At 38.2% G+C, this 21,991-nt stretch overlaps 1 pseudogene; it reads left to right on the top strand.

The window, feature by feature from the left end:
* The first annotated feature begins 576 nt into the window (after positions 1 to 576).
* Positions 577 to 20,205, top strand: LOC140888949 (protein ADP-ribosyltransferase PARP3-like; annotated as a pseudogene).
* Positions 20,206 to 21,991: the final 1,786 nt, after the last annotated feature.

The following is a 21,991-nucleotide window of genomic DNA, read 5'->3' as shown; positions in this document are numbered from 1 at the left end:
CTGGTTTTGTAAGCAGGAGAGCCAATATAGGAAAGATTGTCATCAAAGAAAACAAAACTCAAAGCTGATTAGAATCAAGCAAGTGAAGCAGCAAACTTCCTAGAGGGCTTTGAAGAGGTAGAGGTCTTAACAATATCATCTGATGATCCAAAGGACGAATGGATCTTGGATTCAGGTTGCACTTACCACATGTATCCAAGAAGGGATTGGTTTTTTGATCTCAAGAAAGTCAATACTGGACAAGTCTTGATGGGTAATAATCAATCTTGTAAGATTCATGGAATTGACTCTGTAAAGTTGAGAATGGAGGATGGAACAGTGAAGATCCTCGCAGAAGTAAGACTAATACCCGATTTAAAGATGAATTTAATTTCATTGGGTGCTATGAATCAAAAGGGTTATAGCTACAAGGCTCAAAATGGCATTTTAAAGGTTATAAAAGGCTCTCTTGTTGTTATGAAAGGGAAGCTTAAGCTAGGGTTGTATGTCTTGCAAGGAAATACCATAATGGCAAAAACAAATGCAGTAGTTCCTATTAAAGATCAAAAAGATCTTTGACATAAAAGACTTGGTCACATGAGCATCAAAGGACTACAAGAACTCAGAAAACAAGGTTTGCTGGACTCTAAACAGATCACAAATCTGGTTTTCTGTGAAACTTGTGTACTAGGAAAGACTCATAAACTGAAGTTCAGAACAGCAACTCACAACACCAAATCAACTTTTGACTATATTCACACTGATTTGTGGGGTTCTCCGAAGGTACCACTCTCTCTGTTAAAGTCTCAATATTTCATAACTTTTATTGATGATTATTCAAGGAAGGTATGGATTTATTTTTTGAAAACAAAGGATGAAGCCTTTAACAAATTTGTTGAATGGAAAACTTTGATTGGGAATCAAACATGGAGTAAAATAAAGAGATTAAGAACTGATAATGGGTTGAAATTTTGTAATCATGAATTTGATAATTTCTGCAAGAAATTTGGTATTGCAAGACATAGAACATGCACATATACACCACATCAAAATGGGGTAGCCGAACATATGAATAGAACCATTATGGATAAATTAAGATGCATGTTAAGTGACAGTGGTTTACCTAGCAAGTTTTGGGCTGAAGCTGCCTCTACAGCCTGCTTCCTTATAAACAGATCCCCATCATCTCCTATAGACTTCATGGTCCCTGAGAACAAATGGTCAAATGTAAAACCAGATTATAATCATTTAAAAGTGTTTGGATGCATAGCATATGTTCATGTTAGTCAAGGTAAATTAAAACCTAGAGCAATGAAAGGTGTTTTTATAGGATATCCAACTGGAGTCAAATGATATAAAATCTGGTTATTAGATGACCTTAAATGCATAATTAGTAGGGATGTAATTTTTAATGAAGCTGAATCCTATAAGACTAACATGAACAAGGTAGCTACAACCACCTCTAAACAAGTTGAGCAGAATTCTGAGATTCAGGTGGAACCACAGGATTTGGAAATATTTTCAGAAGCTGGAGCAGCCAAAAATCAAGGTGGAGAAAATCAAAATAAACCTGGAAACTCATATGAAGTTAACTCTGACTATGATTAAAAGGAAAATGGCACTGAAACACATGAAGGATTGAATGAGGAAGAAAATCAAAATGAGACTTCAGAAGATCAGCATCTTAATGAATAACTTCTTGCAAGACCGTGTGTAACGCCCCGTTTTTTTTTTTTTTTATCTTAAATGAGTTTATTTGAGTTAATCGGATATTACAGAGTTCAAGAGCCGACTTGATTTTGATCAGGGTCCTTTTTGCAAATTTTGGAAATTTTAGGGACTAAAACGCAAATTGTGGATTTTATATATTATCTACTCTTAGAATTTTGTTGACAAGTCTTCTCCATCTCCTCCATAGCCGTCTCCCTCCATTAGAATGCCTTCAAGCTTTTCCAAGCTTTCTGATTTCAGTCCGAGCTCGATCCGGCCGTTGGAATTTATTTCTGAAGGCAGTTTAACGATCACTGCAGCGAGAGCTCCGTTATATTGTAAGTTTTTCTACGATCGGATACATTATAGTTTTTGGATGTTGTTAGAATAGCTTGAGATTCGAGTATGTTGTTCTTGACAGAGTTCTGATCGTTTATTATCTGTCGGTTTTAAAATAGAGCGACGTTCGGATTTGTTATGATTTTTGGAAGCCATTCTCGAAAATTATGATTTTGAGATTTGTTTGGATTGCCTTGTTATGGTTGTATTAGCATTGATATGAACTGCTATCGATATTGAACTACTGTCTGCGTTGTCGGTTTGTTCAGTTTTAGCCGTTATGCCGTCGGTTTGAGTTTTGGAGATTTGAACCGTTTTTGGAGTTGTTGAACTTTGGCTTGTGAGTGATCGTTGTTGTTGATCATCTTTTGTCTCCGTACAGATTCGTTTGGAGTTGTGAAACCAGTGTTAACAACATCAGATCGTCAAGTGTTTGGACGAAGAACGGTAAAGAGTTTTTCCTTGAGCCGTTGATTATTGCTTAGGATTGTATAGTTGTTGATACAATATTTTGGTTGTAGCTTATCCAGAATTGGAACTACTGCATTGAAAGGTAAAAGCAGTCATTGTTTGCGGGATAGCATACTCGGGACTGTTGGTTCTTGAGTTTCACTTGAAATCACATACTTGCATCTACACTTGTTCTAGCATGAGGAACTTGTGTCTTGTTGATTACTTGAGCTTTTTTTATATGGCTTATGTTTTATGTTTTTGTTATGCATTCATCTTGAGCCAACTTTGATTTCAGCGGGCAGTATCGCCCTTTTTGTTTAGACGTTTGGGAACTATGATTGAGTGGCCTAGGTCGTAGTCGTTTCGCCTGATGCTAGCATACTCATTATAGTTGCTCAAAGTTTATGGGAGTGGGATACGTGACACCACCTCGATTGGGAGAGTCGGTGAGTCGTTACGTGATATCATCCTCGGGATCCCAAAAGCAGAGCAGCAATCCCTTGTTTATCAGAATTGATATCCTGGTTTTAAATACATGCATATCATTAAACTTGACTTGAATATGTTGTATTGATAGCATGTTGTTTATTTATTACTTGCTATGTTGCTTTTACTGAGAATGTCATTCTCACCGATTTATCCGGCTGTTGCTTTGTTTTGTATGTGTACTTGGCAACAGGTGGGGCAGGATCAAGTCAGCGAAGACCTGGTTAGCAACAAGAGGGAGAGCTAGTAGTGAGACTCGGTTTAGAAGTCGTGTCAGCATGTCTACCTAGTATATGTTAGAACATGTTTTGATATCGAACTTCGTTATTATGTTGTATTGATTATGCGAGCCTTGTTGAAATGTTATCGTTGCATATTCTACATTTGGAGCGGTTGACTAACTCCAGTACTTCATGTATTAATTGGAAAAATAGTGATTGTAATGCATGATTGTATTTTGATGGTATTGGACTTGAGTTTCTAACAAGAGTTCTGCTGTTTTTCTCTGTTTCTATCACCGCTCGATCGGCAAGATGTTGCCAATCGAGCGAGGGCAATTAATGCAGTTCTCTGTTTTGCATTTTATTGGCCGCTCGATCGGCAAGATGTTGCCGATCGAGCGGAGCTGGATGTTTTCCCGGTAGTAGCTTTTGCAAAAGTTGCTCGCTCGATCGGTAAGATCTTACCGATCGAGCGAGGCACCATTTTAAAAAAAAAATTATTTCTTTTATTGCTTTAACCTTTGGTTATTGTATGACTTATTGTTGTTTAATCCCGAGATTAGTGGTTTGGAACCGAGGTCTCACACCGTGTGAGGAGAGAAGTTAGACCACCTCTTAGATTTGCAAGGTCTGAATTTAAAGCCTTCACTCTGAATGTGGCAGATCTACTTGAATTGAAAGAGCCAATGAATTACAATGAAGCTCTAAAAAGCAAGGATTGGCCAAAATGGAAGAAAGCCATGTAAGATGAATTTGAGTCACTTCATAAGAAAAATACTTGGAATTTGGTTGACAAAACTCAAGGAAAGAAAGTTATTGGCTGCAAGTGGGTGTTTAAGAGAAAAGCAGGTATCCCTGGAGAAGAAGCAGCTAGATTTAAAGCAAGATTAGTAGCAAAAGGCTTCTCTCAAGTTAAAAGGTATAGACTACCATGAGGTATTCTCTTCGGTTGTTAAGCATACATCAATTAGGATCATATTGGCTATCACAACTATACAGGACATGGAATTGGAACAATTAGATGTCAAGACAGCCTTTTTGAATGGAAATTTCACTACAACAAAAATGCACAAACACAACACTTAAAAGACAACGCTTTTAGTGAAAAGGGTTGTCTTTTTTTAAAAGATAACGCTTTTAGTGAAAAGCGTTGTCGTTATATATATTTTATTCATCAAAGACAACGCTTTTTTAAAAATGCGTTGTCTATTAGCGTTTTTTTAGGTCAAAGACAACGCTTTTAAAAGTGTTGTCTATGAGCGCTTTTTTTCCTATGTACAACAACACTTTTTAAAAAAATGTTGTAAAAAAAATATTATTTTTATTTAAAATAAAACTTAAAATAAATATTATTACACCTCCTTAACACCAAAATCCCCAAACCCATTCTCGATCACCTTCTCCGATCCCTTTTGCCTTTTTCTCTCTTTCAAATCAAAATCTGCTTTCCCATGTCGATTTTTGCTGGTCTTGCTCGATTCATCAACGATTTTTCAAGTGAGCTCTGAGAAGCCCATCTTAAGATAAGAAAAATCATTCACGAGTCTCTCGTGCTCTCACGATTCCACCAAGACCCAACCCTAGCCACCCATTTCTTGTCGTCGATTCGCTGCCATGGGCATCGGAAATTTGTTATTGGAGCTAGAATTCGGTTAGAGCTCATCCTAAGCCTGTGCCCAAGGTGGCGCATATCATGAAAATTCTGTGTGGCCAGGAGATTTATAGGTGGGTAGTCCATGGATTAATTAAATTTACTTGTATTTTTTTCTAGGTTGTGGGTAGGCAAAATGCTATGTTTTGTTTGTAGGTATGCTTTGATGGAGACAGGGCTAGATGTTCCGGATATACCGTTCGGTATGTTGACGGATCACCATTTGAAAAGATGTAAGTTATTTGCCCAGTCTTGATCTTTATTAAGTGTTTCAACTACACTCTCTCATGAATGGGAATAATGCAGGTGAAGATGCCCTATTGGAATTTGTGAAGAAGCTCAAGCGGCAGAAATAAACAGGGATGAAGGGCGAAGCGATGTGGTCTGATTTTAGCCAAAGAATGTTTACTCTTATGCTTTCGACAAGACCGTTTATTTTCCGAGATTCTAATGATCTTGCTGATCACGTGAGTGTTCCAAAAACTCTGAAATACTGGAAATTAAACACTGTATCCAAATACTTTGAAATTATGTTGTGAGCGTTGCTATGGATTCATTGAATGCTAATTTTGAAAGAGACGTGCAGGTTGTGTCTGCATTCGAGACTTTAAGAGATATAAACTCGGCTTCACAGATCATAGGAGATATTTCCGGTTCAACTCTTGATGACCCTCTGTTTGAAGTATATAAGAAATTGAGATGTTCCATATCTCCACTAGAGAAAGAAGCCCATGATTACAAGATGATAGCAAAATATCTGGAGAAGACTTATGAACCGGTCAAAGTCGGCGAAATTGTAAGACTGATTAGTCTCGTCCTTTGTCGTCTGTTTATCTTATAACATCGAGTCCAAATTGTTTGCATATTTGACACTGTTTCTTCTGACATTTCCCCTAGAGTTATGGAGTATCAATTGAGAATGTTTATTCTGTGGAATTTAGTGCTTGCCCCTCGCTCGAGGAAATCAAGAAGCTACCGAACAAAGTCCTCCTGTGGTGTGGTATGACCGGAACAGGATACCTTCCTTGCGTATCCTTTTTCGAACTCCTCCCGGGTTTTTAATCATTCATATATCAGGTACTCGAAGTTCTAATATGCTGCGTCACCTTCAGAAAGGATTCTTGCTAGCTCCATGCTCTCTACCCATCCCTGGTTACATGGCAAGATCGATTAATCATCTATCATGCTTGCACCTTTTGTTACATGCTTTTTTTATTGTTTCGTCGAACATATGGTATGTTTTTCTTATGTACAGTTTGGCAAGGCTATAGTTTGTTCAGATGCTGCATCAGAAGCAGCCCGGTACGGATTCACCACTGTGGACAGGCCAGAAGGATTCCTGATCTTGGCCATCGCATCGTTGGGTGAAAAGGTTATAGAATTGACATCAACTCCAGAGGTATTGATTCGCAGCTCGTTCTTTTTGCCTTCGTCGTCATACTTTACTTTGCAAGTTGCAACTTCTCATGCGTTCATGTTAGGATTCGTCATCTCTTGAGAAGAAGAAATATGGAGTAGTAGGCCGTGGCCGGAAGAAAACCGATGAGTCGGAGCATTTCATGTGGAAAGATGACGTAAAAGTTCCATGCGGCCGACTGATCTCGTCTTAGTCGTCTGAGCACAAGAATAGTCCTCTCGAGTACAATGAATATGCAATCTACGATCCCCAAAAGGTGCGAACAAACATATGCCATCATACTCTTTTTTCTCCATTGGATTGGAACGTCTCAAATCTCAATTTTTTGCCCATTTGACAGGTCACAATAAGGTTTCTGGTGGCTGTGAAGTTCGAAGAGAAAGATGTGGTGTACGATGTAGATTGTTATGTGTGCATTTGACAGGTCACAATAAGGTTTCCACATACTTTTTTGGGACATACATTATGAATCACTACTAGCTCTTGGGTTTTAGTCGTGTGTGCATTTGTTTTGATTTATGGTGATTGTTACCATCTTCTCATCCAGTATTCTATCATGCGTGTATTTCTATAGAATGCCCATAAGATAATATGGGGCTTATGATGAATCCTACCTTTATATTAAAGCAAGCAAATTACGAAGTTGTTCAGCACATTTCCAGTCCTCCAAATGGATTTAGCATTCTGAGAGTTGGTATGATCACCGACTCCGGTTTGAGGCAGAAAGCATAGCGCAAATGGCCGAGATGAACATGAAGAATTCGATTATTTGTTATATTTGAATGATTTTTATTATATTTGAATGATTTATAATATTGAAATATTGTATATTAGATTTAATTTTCAAAAAATTTGAATATTGAGTGATAATATTGAAAATTTGTGAATTATATTGTTTTTTTGTTTTTTATTTGAGAAAAGACAACGCTTTTTAAACGTTGTCGTAGGTGGAAAAAGCGTTGTCGTTACTAAAAAAGACAACGCTTAAAAAGCTTTTGAACTACGACAACGCTTTTTTCTGACAAAGACAACGCGGAAAAAGCGTTGTCTTTTCCAGAAACGACAACGCTGTTTCCGCGTTGTCTTTGAGCGTGGTCTTTTACAACACTGGCAACAAAAACTCTTTTTCGGGGACATTAACAACGCGGAAAAAGCGTTGTCTTTGGTCATTTTTCTTGTAGTGTTTATATGAAGAGATCCTAATGGCTCAACCAGAGGGCTTTTTTTGTAGTAGCACAGTTCTATTTTACAAGATTAAGTGATTTTAAACAGGTTAAAAATGAAATATAATTTTAAAAGTGTCAAAAAATGTTTAAGGAGCCCTTATTTGGTCAAAATAAGTGGAAAATCAGATCCGAAACGTCCAAAAATGGTAGGATAGGTCCCGAGGGGGTCCAAAAACAGTAAATAAAAGGGTTTTCACTTCGGAGCCACCATTGTGCAGATCGTAGCTGCCGGTACGAACGGAAGTTCCAATGCAGCAACGGAGTTTCCAAAGTACTGTCTGAAGACGTGGCGATGAGAATTGTACACGTAGCTCCATGCAACACATCGGAGCTTCCGATGGCACATCGGAGCTTCCGATCTCAACCAGTTGCAACGTGGATTCCATGCACAAATCGAAGCTTCCGATGGCACTATCGGAGCTTCCGATTGTGCTCTATAAATAGTGGCGGAAATGGCTTATTTTTAATGTCCAAAATCCTCTCCTTGGCCCATGTTATTTCGTTTTACGAGCTTTTGGGTACTCTTATTTTAAGAGTTGGAGTAGGTAGTAGTTTTTACTTAGTAGACAGTGTCCGCAGTAGCAGCTAGGCGGCAGAGCTCTGGCGAGGCATCCAAGGGTCGTAGCTAGGCTATGCCCAGGCTCTGGGGCATGCGTCATCAACGGGCTGACGACGGACGAAGGTATGGCTTTGCTTCTCTATAGAAAATAGAGAGTAGGCTATAGTTTAATTAAGGATTTTAGAGCCTAGTAGGTGATGTTTGACATGCTAGGTAATGCATGGGTTATTTATGTTGTAGTGATGCATGGTAGGCTTGGACCTAGAGGAGAAACATCTAAGATCTGCCTTAGTAAGGTACGAAAGTATTATTCGAGATATTCAGATTGAGTATGAATGTATTATGTGTTTGCATGGATTATGTGATTGCATGTTTTATATGCCTTTATATACAGCATGTCCCGACTGTATGTTGCATACATGAGCATATTGAGCCTTTACCTTAGAGGTATCATGTAGTTGGGTGCTCACCCTATGAGTTTGTGGATGGTTGTATATGTAAGTCTTGTGTCAGGTCACCTTTATGGTTGGACACGCGTACTAGTATCAGGTCACCATTATCCACTGGGTATATGAGTCACCTCCTGAGGCGACGGCGCAGCATGCTATATACCCTGGGCCCGGTCTATGAACTTGTTTCTTGACCTGAGTGTCTTGGTACCCAGTTCATTTGCATTCATGCGCATATAATAGTGTATATACATACTCTCGTACTGAGCATGTTATGCTCACTTCCAGTTATTTTTTCTATTGGCTGGATGCCCTATTCCATGGGGCAGTTGCAGGTAGTTCTCCCGGAGACAGGGAGGTTAGATGGTGACCAAGGCTGGATAACAGGGTTGACCACTAGGATTTGCTTACCTGGTATTATTTTATTATAAAATTCCGCAGTTACTCTGATTAAGATTATTTTATTGATTAATTGCATGCTTAAGTTCTGATTAATAGGTGATCACGGTGCGGGTTACTATATTTATGGTATCAGAGCATGCAATAAGATTCTTTGGGACATAGAATTGATTTTGGGTTATCCTTTGTAGGATTACAAGTTGGATTCAATATTGATAGCAGTATCAGGAATTGGAATAGCAAGATGTATAGGCTTTTCCAAGATCGTCATTGCCAAAGTTGGCAGCAGAAGTTCATATTATGTGGATCCCAGCAGGATGGAGCTGGAAGAGAAGATCCAGTTTTCAAAGCCAGACACTTCTTCAGGTTGAAAGGAATGTGTGACATGTAGTCATCCATTCCGCGTCAACCAAGGAAGCCACCCCGGAAGACTCTTCACTTGTAGTTGGAGAGATTGTCAGGGAAATCTTGTCTCATCTACCAGATTAGGAACCCAAAAATATTGGAAGGATCTGGTAGATTATCAAGATTTAATCTTTTAGATCTTTTGATGAAGAAGTTCTGCTGACATGAGTGACAGACAGGAAACTTCATGTTCAAGATCAGTAGACGGAATGAAAGACTCCCGTAGGAATTTAAATACCATATTTTGTTGTAAACATTATTTCAGTTGTAATCAGATGTATTAAAGATTTCAGTATTTGATGTACTTAGTTATTGTTGTAATGTACATATTTCAGTGTAATCTTTTGATTAAGTTATGCATTACATGTGATTGTAATAAAGATTGTATTGAAACCTGGATTTGTGGTTCAAGTATTGTAATCATTGAAGATTAACTTGGCTATATTGAATAAAAGATTGATCATTGTTTAAATGAGTACTTGGGATTTTGCATGTTTTCAATGAATAGTTCTAGATATTTTACCTAGAATATTCTAGTAAGCCAAGTGTTTGCCAGAGATGATATGATTCATCAGAATGCATGAATGTTTGTTCTAGACGGATTTCCTTAAGAACAGTAGGCTATTTTGACCTTTTTAGGTTGTTACCTAGTGATGATGGATTTTCATCAGGATGACAAGCTAAGAAATACCAGGAGTTGTGGACTGTAACCAGGACTAGACATGAGGAAGCGCGACCCTTAGTCGGTATACTTTGGAAGTTTTCATACTTCAGATGTTGTTTTGGAGGCCTTTGTGCTCTATAGACTATTTAGGGAAGACTACTCAGTCTGGAAATTTGGCGACAGTCACAACATGTTATGACTTTGGATAGGACAAATACCAGGTGTGGTATCAATGTTTAGTTATCGTCTGTTTGAGATACAAATGTTCCGTTGTCAGAACAGTCTTGGAATGTATTTTTTCTTGACAAGTAATCGTTCTGAGAGAATAAGTTTTGATCTTGATTTTTGATTTTGGGATTTAATCCAAGAGATTAGTTGAATTAAAATTCAATAGGATTTAATTATCAGATGCTTGCAGACTCGAGATTTGAGTTATGCCTCTGCAGAGAGGTTTCCTTGACCAATGATTTTGGTCCAGATAGGAATGTTGCATAGTAACAGAGACTCAAGAATGAGTTATGCCAGGATGCTCTTGACTGTAGGGTTTCGAGACGGTATAGTAAGTGCGACCATATGCCGGTGTACTCAAGAAGGATTCTTTTGTTCCAGTTTGGAATTATAGGAAGACTTACCTCAGTCTCGTTGTATGTACATTCATAGCAATGAGTATAACTATCAGAAAAGTATTCATGATTTATTTGAGTCTTCTAGAATTGTATTTGGTGCTGGATTAGTGCCAAGGGAATGTGGTGAATTATCGTCTGACTTCATCAGAGATACATATTTTAGTTCCCGTGAATAGAATAGTCTTGGAAATGATTCTTTGACAAGTGAATATTCTGGATGGGTAGTTCTTGCACGTGATACTGGGGGAAAACCAGGAGGTTTTACCAGTATTGTCTAATTCTATCAGAGTTATATTTTAGTGATCAGGATCTTGATTACAAGATGAACAGGAAATTCTATGTGATGAGTTTACTTAGGTAAGTTTCCCTGTAAAAATTGGAATTTTATTGATGGGTTATCAAGCAAAGATGAGTTTTATTAGGACACTGGGATGAATTATACTGGAAGACGTGAACTATGATCATTGCAACAGTTACGTTAAAGTATAATTTGGTGTCAGTTTGATAACCTTGAAAAGATACTCGATTCTATTGACCGATGTCATGAATATGCTAAGTTACAACATGGATACGATAATATAAGAATTCATTTGGATAGTGGAAAGATGAGCGCTTAGGTGTTCATGTGTGTTTTGAAATGGTCAGTTAAAGTGGTGAAAGTTTGGTGCCCGGTGACTATTTGCAACTATTTGTCTGAGGTAGATACAGATGTTATAACCCCGTGATGGGGGAACTATATATTCTTTTGCATAAAGAACGATTAGAATTGTTTACTTTTTGGTAGACTGATAAGATGAGTATAGTACTCAGATATTCAGTTCTGAGAAATATTTCTGCAATATTACTGGGATTATATTATCACCAATTGATCTAGCAAGTGTTGGAATTTAAAATGAGTAATATCAAGATAGCATCGAGTATTAGACATGAAAAAAGGACAGTAGCTGAGATCTAAAGTTACCAGATCTAGCAGGATTGTTGTCACTGATTTTTTTAGATGTCTAATGGATGCGTTAGACTATTGATAAGTCTGATTCAATGAGATCGAATCTGGGGTTAGCTAGATTATTTGGATTTAAGGACTTTGCCAAAGAAGGATGAAATTGTTTTGTTCATCTAATAACGTAAGTCAGAATTCAACAAGAAATTTTTATCCGTGGCAGGATAATCAGTATTCTCATTTTCAGATGTTATCTCAAGTTATGAGATATATGTCATTATATTAGTACTAGATTTTGTACTAATAGACATTTTGAGTCAATAAGAATATTTGTATTGATATTTCCAAGAAAGAACCTACAGGATTCAGGAAATCAAGAATTGTGGACAACGACGTTGTCACATGTGTTATGACAGGTGTTAGTCATAAAATATGAGAATCCATTTGGTGTACTAAGATTTGCGTATGAGGTTCTTTCTGGTGGAAAGGAATGAATAAAAAAATGTGTATCAGTATGTTTCTAGATGTTTGGTATATCAGTAGGTCAAGGCAGAACACCGACGACCTAGAGGTTTGTTTCACGGTTTATCCATTCTTGAGTGGAAATGGGAGTTGATCATGATGGACTTTGTGACCCATTTACCGGTGAACTCGAGGAATTGTGATGCTATCTGGGTTGTGGTGGACCGACTCACCAAGTCAGCACATTTCATTCCTTATAACCGGGACTTCAATTTTTGATAAAATGACACGTTTGTACATCCAGGAGATTGTTTGATTGCACGGAATGCCTGTGAGCATAGTCAGCGATCGAGATTCCAGGTTTACTTCCAGGTTCTGGGGGATTCTTCAACGCGCTATGGGTACTACTCTCAGTTTTTGTACAACTTATCACCCAGAGACTGACGGACAGTCAAAGCGCACGATTCGTACTCTAGAAGACATGTTGCGAGCATGTTCTACGGATTTTGGTCCAGCTTGGCAAGATTAGTTTCAATTGATTGAGTTTACGTACAACACAGTTACCATCGCAGCATTGGGATGTCTCCGTTTGAGATGTTGTTCGGGCTACGGTTTCGTACTCCACTGTTCTGGGAGGAAGTGGGGGAACGACAGGTTGAGGGACCAGAATTAGTCCAGCAGGTTGTTGATATTGTTGGACAGATCAAGAAGAGAATTAAGATTGCGCAAGATCGACAGGCTAGCTATGCGAATGTCAAGCGCAGACCTTTGCAGTTCGAAGTAGGGGAGAAAGTGTTCCTAAAAGTCTCCCCATTTCGCAGAATTGTGAGATTTGTTCTCAAGGGTAAGCTATCTCCTAGGTACATTGGTCCATTCGAGATTCTGGAAAGTGTTGGAGATTTGGCTTACATGTTGTCTTTACCACCATATTTGTCTAGTATCCACGATGTGTTTCATGTTTCACTGTTGCGATGGTATGTGGCAGATGAGTCTCATATATTATAGCCATCAGAGGTACAGTTGGAATCGAATTTGACATACGTGGAGAGACCTTTGCGTATCATAGGTCATAAGGATAAGGTGTTACACAGCAAAACCATTCCTCTTGTTCTAAGTTCAGTGGCAGCGCCGAGGCACCGAGGAGGCCACTTGGGAATTTGAGAGTCGTATGCGTACGAATTATCCAGAGTTGTTTTGATGTTGTATTTTCATATTGTAACTTGTAAAATGAATCAGTTTGAATAAAATATGTTTATTTAGTATTTAATGCATTCAGTACTTAAGATTGTTCGAGGACAAAATATCTTAAGTAGGGGAGAATGTAGTAGCCCGGTTCCATTTTACAAGATTAAGTGATTTTAAACATGTTAGAAAATGACATATAATTTTAAAAGTATCAAAACATGTTTAATGAGCCCTTATTTGGTCAAAATAAGTGGAAAATAAGATCTGGAACGTCCAAAAATGGTAGGATAGGTCCCGGGGGTCCAAAAACAGTAAATAAAAGGGTGTTCACTTCGGAGCCACCGTTGTGCAGATCGAAGCTGCCGGTACGAACGGAAGTTCCGATGCAGAAATAGAGTTTCCGATGTACTGTCTGAAGACGTGGCGATGAGAATTGTACACGTAGCTGCATGAAACACATCGGAGCTTTCGATCTCAACCAGTTGCAACATGGATTCCATGCACAAATCGGAGCTTCCGATGGCACTATCGGAGCTTCCGATTGTGCTCTATAAATAGTGGCGGAAATGGCTCATTTTGAATGTCCTAATTCCTCTCCTTGGCCCATTTTAGTTCGTTTTACGAGCTTTTGGGTACTCTTATTTTAAGAGTTTCGGACAATGTCTGCAGTAGCAGCCAGGTGATGGAGCTCTGGCGAGGCATCTAGGGTTCGTATCTAGGCTATGCCCAGGCTCTGGGGCATGCGTCATCAGCGGGCTGACTTCGGACGAAGGTATGGCTTTGGTTCCCAATAGAAAATAGGGAGTAGACTATAGTTTAATTAAGGCTTTTAGAGCCTATTAGGTGATGTTTGGCATGCTAGGTAATGCATGAGTTATTTATGTTGTAGTGATGCATTGTAGGCTTGGACCTAGAGGGGAAGCTTCTAGGATCTGCCTTAATAAGGTACAGAAGTATTATTCGAGATATCCAGATTGAGTATGCATGTATTATGTGTTTGCATGGATTATGTGATTGAATGTTTTATATGCCTTTATATACAACATGTCCCGACTGTATGTTGCATACATGAGCATATTGAGCCTTTACCTTAGAGGTATCCTGTAGTAGGGTGCTCACCCTACGAGTTTGTGGATGGTTGGATACGTAAGTTGTGAGGACCTCGGGTTGCTAATCTCATTTTAGGACAATAAATGATTAATTAACAATTAATCATACACAAAAAGAATACTCAAACGAAGACTAAATTTTTTTTAAAAAAAAAACACCTCGATCGATCGGTTAAATCCTACCGATCGATCGGGCAAGAAATCTCAATTCTCGGGTTTGAGCAAAACTTACCCTCGCTCGATCGGTTAACATCAATCGATCGATCGACTCCAAAATTTTACTTCTCTGTTTTGAATTTTTAAGGCCTCGCTCGATCGGTGAAATTCACCCGATCGAGCGGGCTCTGTTTCCAGAAAAATCTTCACAAACATTTTTTTTTGCTGTCAAGACTTGGAAATCCAATCCAAAACCAACTCAAACATGGTTTATCAATTCTGGAACATGCATATATACAGATATTAAAACTCAAGCATCAATCCATGCGATTATTACATCAAACGGAACATGTAAAAGATGTTAAATTAACAACATTCAACCAAACATCATAAGTGTGTCATGTCTAAACTTCTCTTAACAAGTTTGATGTATTCTATAGTCCAACTTTAGCTACAACCCGAGTCCTCACTTGCTAAATCTCGCCCCCAAGCTATCAATGTCGTCGTTGACTAGCTCCTGCCCCATCTGTTGCCATGCACACATACAAAACAAAGCAACAGCCGAATAAACTCCGGTGAAAAATTATTCTCAGTATAATCGACATATATAAAGCATTAAAGAAATCATAGCGACTCTATTCATAATCAACTCAACAATAGAGTAAATAATGCATATATCTAATTAAGAATTGATTCATAATTCGTCGTTGCCATCAAGATTCGTAACCGATCTTGACATGGATATCCATCTATCGTAGTCATTCTTGACTCGAAAATAAGGTCTCCTCAGACCTTGGCATAGAATCAATTCAATAGCATATCATATCATCATCATATTGACTTAAACTCAAAGATCTACTACCTGTGATGGATCGTTAACATCAAAATCAAATCAAAATATAAACAAGTATGTGATTTTTGCGGGACAACTCAAGAAGCTTCATTCTTGAGTTACAATTCCCTGACTCGCGATGTCGTCTTATACCTTCGTATTTCTCAGTTTTGAATACTTCAAATCTGAAATATAACAATCAAAACATTCATATCAAGCTTCATTCAAGATGATCAATCCAAAATTTGATCAAACTCATCAATATAACTTCAATACAATCACTTCAAACCTAAGAAAACTTCTTCGGTTCAAAGTCGGACTTCTTAAGTTGATCAAGCTTGAAACTAATCTGAAATGTAAGGAGTATGATCAAGGAACATCAGTATACAATCACAAGATCCTCAGCTTAATCATAGGCTAACAAGACGACTTCAAAACCTAAACCAGCGGCGTAGCGATTGAAAATCGGTAACCGACAAAACATCGAAATCAATTCTCAACTCATATCAGCATATAACTTATAAAAACCAGCAATTTATCATCATAATCCCACATATCAGTAGGTATATAGCTCGAATCATAAGCTGGAAATCATAAGAACACAATTGATAGCCGTTCGTCGATTCAGTTTTGAAAATAAACGATACAACACTTCAAGAACATGATCATAAGCAAACGTACTGATTTTTGCCATATCTTGATTCTCAAAACATGCCGAAAGAAATAAAAACTTACACTATATCAAAGCCCTCATCACAAGGATTCCAGAACACTTTTCGAAATCAAAATCGAACGATCGTATCAAAAGTTACGGCTATTTGAAAATCAAAGTTTCAAAAGAAAAGAAAGAAGAACTCGGAACCTCTGTTCAAATTCTGAATTCCATATGTGAATACATGTATCAATGCTGACTCGCATAACTAAAATCGGATATGTATTGCATAAATTGCAATTTAGTCCCTGAAACTTCATAAATTGCAATTCAGTCCTCGACCCTCTTTTTAATTCAATTTCAATCTTAAATAATTTAAGAATATTAGAATTTAAATCTTAACTCTAAATATTCCCAAATTAAATATAATCGGATAAAATTAAATAATCTCGGATTAAATCAAATAATCTCGGGCCTTACATTTCTCCCCCACTAAGACATGAGTTCGTCCTCGAATTCATAAGCAGTCAAGATATGCAGTCTGTATACTCATAAGAATAAAGAATAACTGAAAAATGAATAAGAACTCACATCAGTGGAATAGATAAGGAAATCTCTGCTTCATGTCTTCTTCAACTTCCCACGTCGCTTCTTCAACTCCGTTCCGACTCCATTGAATCTTCACCAATGGAATGGTCTTCGTTCGGTGTTGCTTTTCTTTTCTATCAAGTATCTGAATCGGCTGTTCAAAGTAGCTAAGAGTTTCATCCAACTCAGCTTCATCAGGTCGGAAGGTATGAGATTCGTCAGGTTGATACTTGCGAAGCATCGAGACATGAAATACATCATGGATACAAGATAAAGATGTAGGAAGAGCAAGTCGATAAGCAAGATTGCCTGTCTTCTCGAGTATCTCATACGGCCCAATAAATCTCGGAGATAACTTCCCTCGCTTGCCAAATCGGATTGTGCCCCTGAACGGTGAAATCTTCAAGAACACTCTATCTCCCTATTCAAAAGATAACGGCCGTCGACGAACATTCGCATATCTGGCTTGTCTATGTTGTGCTGTTCTCATCCTCTGCTGTATCAACTTCACTTTTTCCATCATCTGTCTAATCATATCCGGTCCCAACTCAGGCACCTCTGATACATCATCCCAGTATAATGGCGATCGACACTTCTTCCCATACAATGCTTCAAATGGAGCCATCTCTATACTCGTCTGATAGCTGTTGTTATATGAAAATTCTACAAGTGGTATGGAATCTTTCCGCGTAGTACCAAAATCAAGTACTACAGCTCTAAGCATATCCTCAAGAGTCTGAATAGTTTGTTCAGATTGTTCGTCAGTTTGAGGATGATAAGCGGTACTCAAATGTAAACGCGTACCTAGAGCTTTCTGTAGGCTATGCCAAAAGTGTGAAGTAAATCTAGGATCTCGATCAGATACAATCGACTTTGGCACACCGTGCAGTCTTACCACTTCTCGAATATATATATCTACCATTTGATCATGACGATAAGTCATTCGGTAGGGAATAAAACATGCAGATTTCATCAATCTGTCAATGATCACCCAAATAGCATCGCAACCTCGGGATGATCGTGGCAAATTCGTCACAAAGTCCATAGAAATATGGTCCCATTTCCATTCAGGAATAGACAAACTCTGTAATAAGCCACCTGGTTTTTTTCTCTCAGCTTTCACCTGTTGGAAATTCAAACATTTTGATACAAATTCAGTCACATCAGACTTCATTTGTTTCCACCAGTACTGATTTTTCAAATCGTTGTACATTTTTTTGCCTCCAGGGTGAACACTGAATCGACTACAATGAGCTTCTTTCAAAATATTTTGTCTCAAATCTGCAAGATCGGGAACAACAATTCGATTATTCACATACAGAATATCATCATCACTAACCTTGTACTCAGATTGATATCCTGATCTGATCATTTCAATCGATTTGTGTAAAGTCAAATCAGATTTTTGTGCTTCTTTGATTCGAATCAACAGTTCTAGCTCAGCACTGATAGCATATATTTTCATCGGTCTTCTATTTGTCTCAAATATATATCCAAAAATACAGCAATCTTCAATCATATTAGATACACCTAAAGTAGTCAAGGATAAAGCAAATACCTTCCTACTTAGGGCATCTGTTGCTGCATTTGACTTTCCTGGATAATATTTGATTTCACAATCGAAATCTTTCAATAAATCGAGCCATCTTATTTGTCTCATATTCAGTTCTGATTGTGAAAACAGATATTTCAAACTCTTGTGATTAGAAAAGATTTCGAATTTCTCTCCATATAAATAATGTCGCCAGATCTTCAATGCAAAGACGATCGCTGCCAATTCAAGATCATGAATTGGATATCTAACTTCATGTGGTTTCAGTTGTCGTGAAGTATACACAAAAACATGCCCTCTCTACATCAAAACACATCCCAAACCTTGGTTAGAAAGCATCACAATATACAACAAAATCACCAGTACCTGAAGGGATTGTCAAGACTGGAGCTGTAGTCAATATTCTTTTCAACTCAAGAAAACTAGTTTCACATGCTTCAGACCACACAAACGGTGCATTTTTCTGTGTAAGCTGTGTAATAGGCTTTGCAGTAGAAGAGAAATCTCGGATAAATCGACGATAATATCCTGCCAAGCCCATGAAACTTCTGATTTCTGGCACAGATGTTGGTCTCTGCCAACTGATCACAGCTTCAACTTTACTCGGATCAACTGAAATACCGTCTCCTGAAATGATATGACCCAGAAATACCACTTGTTTCAACCAAAACTCGCATTTGGATAACTTAGCATACAGTTTCTCTTCTCTCAATGTCTTCAAAACTGTTCTCAAGTGGTCAACATGATCACACAAGTTTTTAGAGTATATCAAAATGTCATCAATAAATATGATCACGAAATCATCTAGATATTTTTGAAATACTCTATTCATCAATCCCATAAATACTGCTGGTGCATTCGTAAGACCAAAAGGCATGACTATAAATTCGTAATGGCCATACCTGGTTCTAAATGTAGTCTTAGGGATATCCTCGTCTCTTACCCCCAGTTGATGATATCCAGATCATAAATCAATCTTTGAATATACTGACGAACCCTGCAATTGATCAAATAAATCATCTATATGAGGTAAAGGATAACGATTCTTTAGCGTTGCCTTGTTAAATTGCCAGTAGTCAATACATAACCTCATCGATCCGTCTTTCTTTCTCACAAATAATACTGGAGCGCCCCAAGGAGAAACACTCGGTCTGATATATCCTTTAGCTAACAGATCTTCAAGCTGCTCTTTCAACTATTTCAATTCAATTGGTGCCATACGATAAGGTGCTTTCGATATCGGCTGTGTACCTGACATTAATTCTATGCTGAAATCTACCTCTCAAAACGGAGGCAATACCGGAATCTCGTCAGGGAAAACATCACCGAATTCACTAACCACTGGCAAGTCAGCCAATTTCGGGCTAGTTTTCATCATATCAACTGCATAAATCAGAAATCCTTCTGCTCCTTTCTGCAACAAATCAGTCATAGCAAGAACAAATATCAAAGGAATTCTGGCTCGTGAACCCTTACCATAAAATTTCCACTCGTCAGCCATCTCTGGTCTGAACCTTACAATTTTATGAAAGCAATCAACTGTGGCTCTGTACTTGGTTAGCATATCGATACCGATGATACAATCAAAATCAGACAACCCAAGCACAATACAATCAATCTTAATCTCATGACCCTCACACTGCAGTGTACAATTTCTGACAGACTTCACTGATATAATATATCTGCCCAAAGGTGATGAAATAGACACTACCGTAGCTAAGGGTTCAACAGGCAATTCATGTAATGCAACAAATTGCTCCGAAATAAAGGTATGTGATGCACCAGTATCAAATAAGACATAGACAGGATAACTAGAAATAAAACAGTTACCTGCAATCACATCATCTGGTGCAGTTTGTGCTTGTTCCCCAATCAGTGAAAACACTCAAGCCTGTTGCCTCTGCTGCTGGCTCCCAGCTTGACTTCCTCCATCACAGCTCTGTGACGATGACTGAGGTTGGAATGAATGCACTGAGGATGCTTGCCTCTCTGGCTGTGTCACTGATCGAGATGATCCAGCACCCTGTGCACTTCCAGAACCTCGCTGTGGGAATACTCTCTCAAAATGACCTGGTTGTTGGCAAATATAACAGGTGCCAAACACTCCTCTACACTGCTAATTGGTGTGACGTCCCCCACACTTAGAACAGTAAACATCAGAAGTATCGGATTTCTATCAACCCCTGAACAGTTTGGATACACTTGAACTCGAAGAGCTACCACCTGGACGTTTAAATTGTTTGCTTTTACCTTTAAAGAAATTTTTCTTACCACTAATGCTTCCTCCAGCATCAAATCGAGGTGGTGGTGGAATCTTTGGCTGTTCTTGTGTTTGTTTCATCGGCTGTGGCACAAACTGTGCTCCTCGTTGCCTCAATATTCCTGCTTCAGTTCCCTTTGCACGATTCAGAGCATCGGCAAAGTTATTCGGTCTTCCCGAATTTACAAGAGTGAATACATCTCGATTCAAGCCATTTATAAATTGATCGGCTTGAGCTTCATCACTCCCAGCGATATGTGGAGAAAACTTCAGTAGACTGGTAAACTTTGCAACATATTCTACAATATTCATCTGGCCTTGTTGCAAACTTGCAAACTCCGCTCCCTTATCCTTTCGATAAGAAACAGAGAAAAAGCATTGATAGAAAGCAGTTTTAAAGACAACCCAAGTAATAACAGTACCTCGATGTTCAAATGCTTTCTTCGTCGCTATCCACCAACTTTTCGCAAGACCATGTAGTTGATGAATTATTAGTCTCACACGACGATCATCAGTATAACCGAGGGACTCAAATAACTGCTCGATGTCCTCTAGCCAATTCTCACAATCCACAGCATTCTCAGTTCCTTGTAACTTTGATGGATTGAAGGATTGAAATCGTTTCAGAAGTTTCTCCATCAGATTAGCATCACCAAACACATCAGCAGAAGTAATAATCTGTCCAGGTTCAGGTTCTGTCACTGGTATCTGTGCAGCATTAGTCTGTTCAGGCTGATTTATTGCCAATGTCTGTCTAACTCTCGGTGCTGGTCGGGGAGGCATATCTGATAATCAAATAGATTAGTGTATAGTTCATTATCATATCATAACACATTTCTGTTTCAGGCCCTCCTCTGATTAGCATTTTCATGCATCTTCGAGAGATCGAGTTCTGATTCATACTTATTCAATACATGCTGCTACTCAACTTCAGAAAATCAGATAGCATGTAATTCAAAAGACTGTACTACATACTCTTCTCATTTAACCACAGAATCATGTGATCATAAACATCGGAAGGTAATAAGTCATATACCATAAAAAAATGAAATCACTAAATAAAGTAATCAAACAGATTCGATCTACCCCGCTCATCTATTCTCAATTCGAGAAACTTAAGCTCTGATACCACTTGTTGTGGGGACCTCGGGTTGCTAATCTCATCTTAGGGCAATAAATGATTAATTAACAATTAATCATACACAAAAAGAATACTCAAACCAAGACTAATTTTTTTTTTTATTAAAAAAACACCTCGATCGATCGGTTAAATCCTACCGATCGATCGGGCAAGAAATCTCAATTCTCGGGTTTGAGCCAAACTTGCCCTCGCTTGATCGGTTAACATCAATCAATCGATCGGCTCCAAAATTTTACTTCTCTGTTTTGCATTTTTAAGGCCTCGCTCGATCGGTGAAATTCACCCGATCGAGCGGGCTCTGTTTCCAGAAAAATCTGCACAAACATTTTTTTTTGCTGTCAAGACTTGGAAATCCAATCCATAACCAACTCAAACATGGTTTATCAATTCTGGAACATGCATATATACAGGTATTAAAAATCAAGCATCAATCCATGCGATTATTACATCAAACGGAACATGTAAAATATGTTAAATTAACAAAATTCAACCAAACATCATAAGTGTGTCATGTCTAAACTTCTCTTAAC

The sequence above is a fragment of the Henckelia pumila genome, chromosome 3 (assembly GCF_033568475.1).
Source record: "Henckelia pumila isolate YLH828 chromosome 3, ASM3356847v2, whole genome shotgun sequence".
NCBI lineage: Eukaryota > Viridiplantae > Streptophyta > Magnoliopsida > Lamiales > Gesneriaceae > Henckelia > Henckelia pumila.
This window is presented reverse-complemented; position numbering and strand designations above follow the sequence as displayed.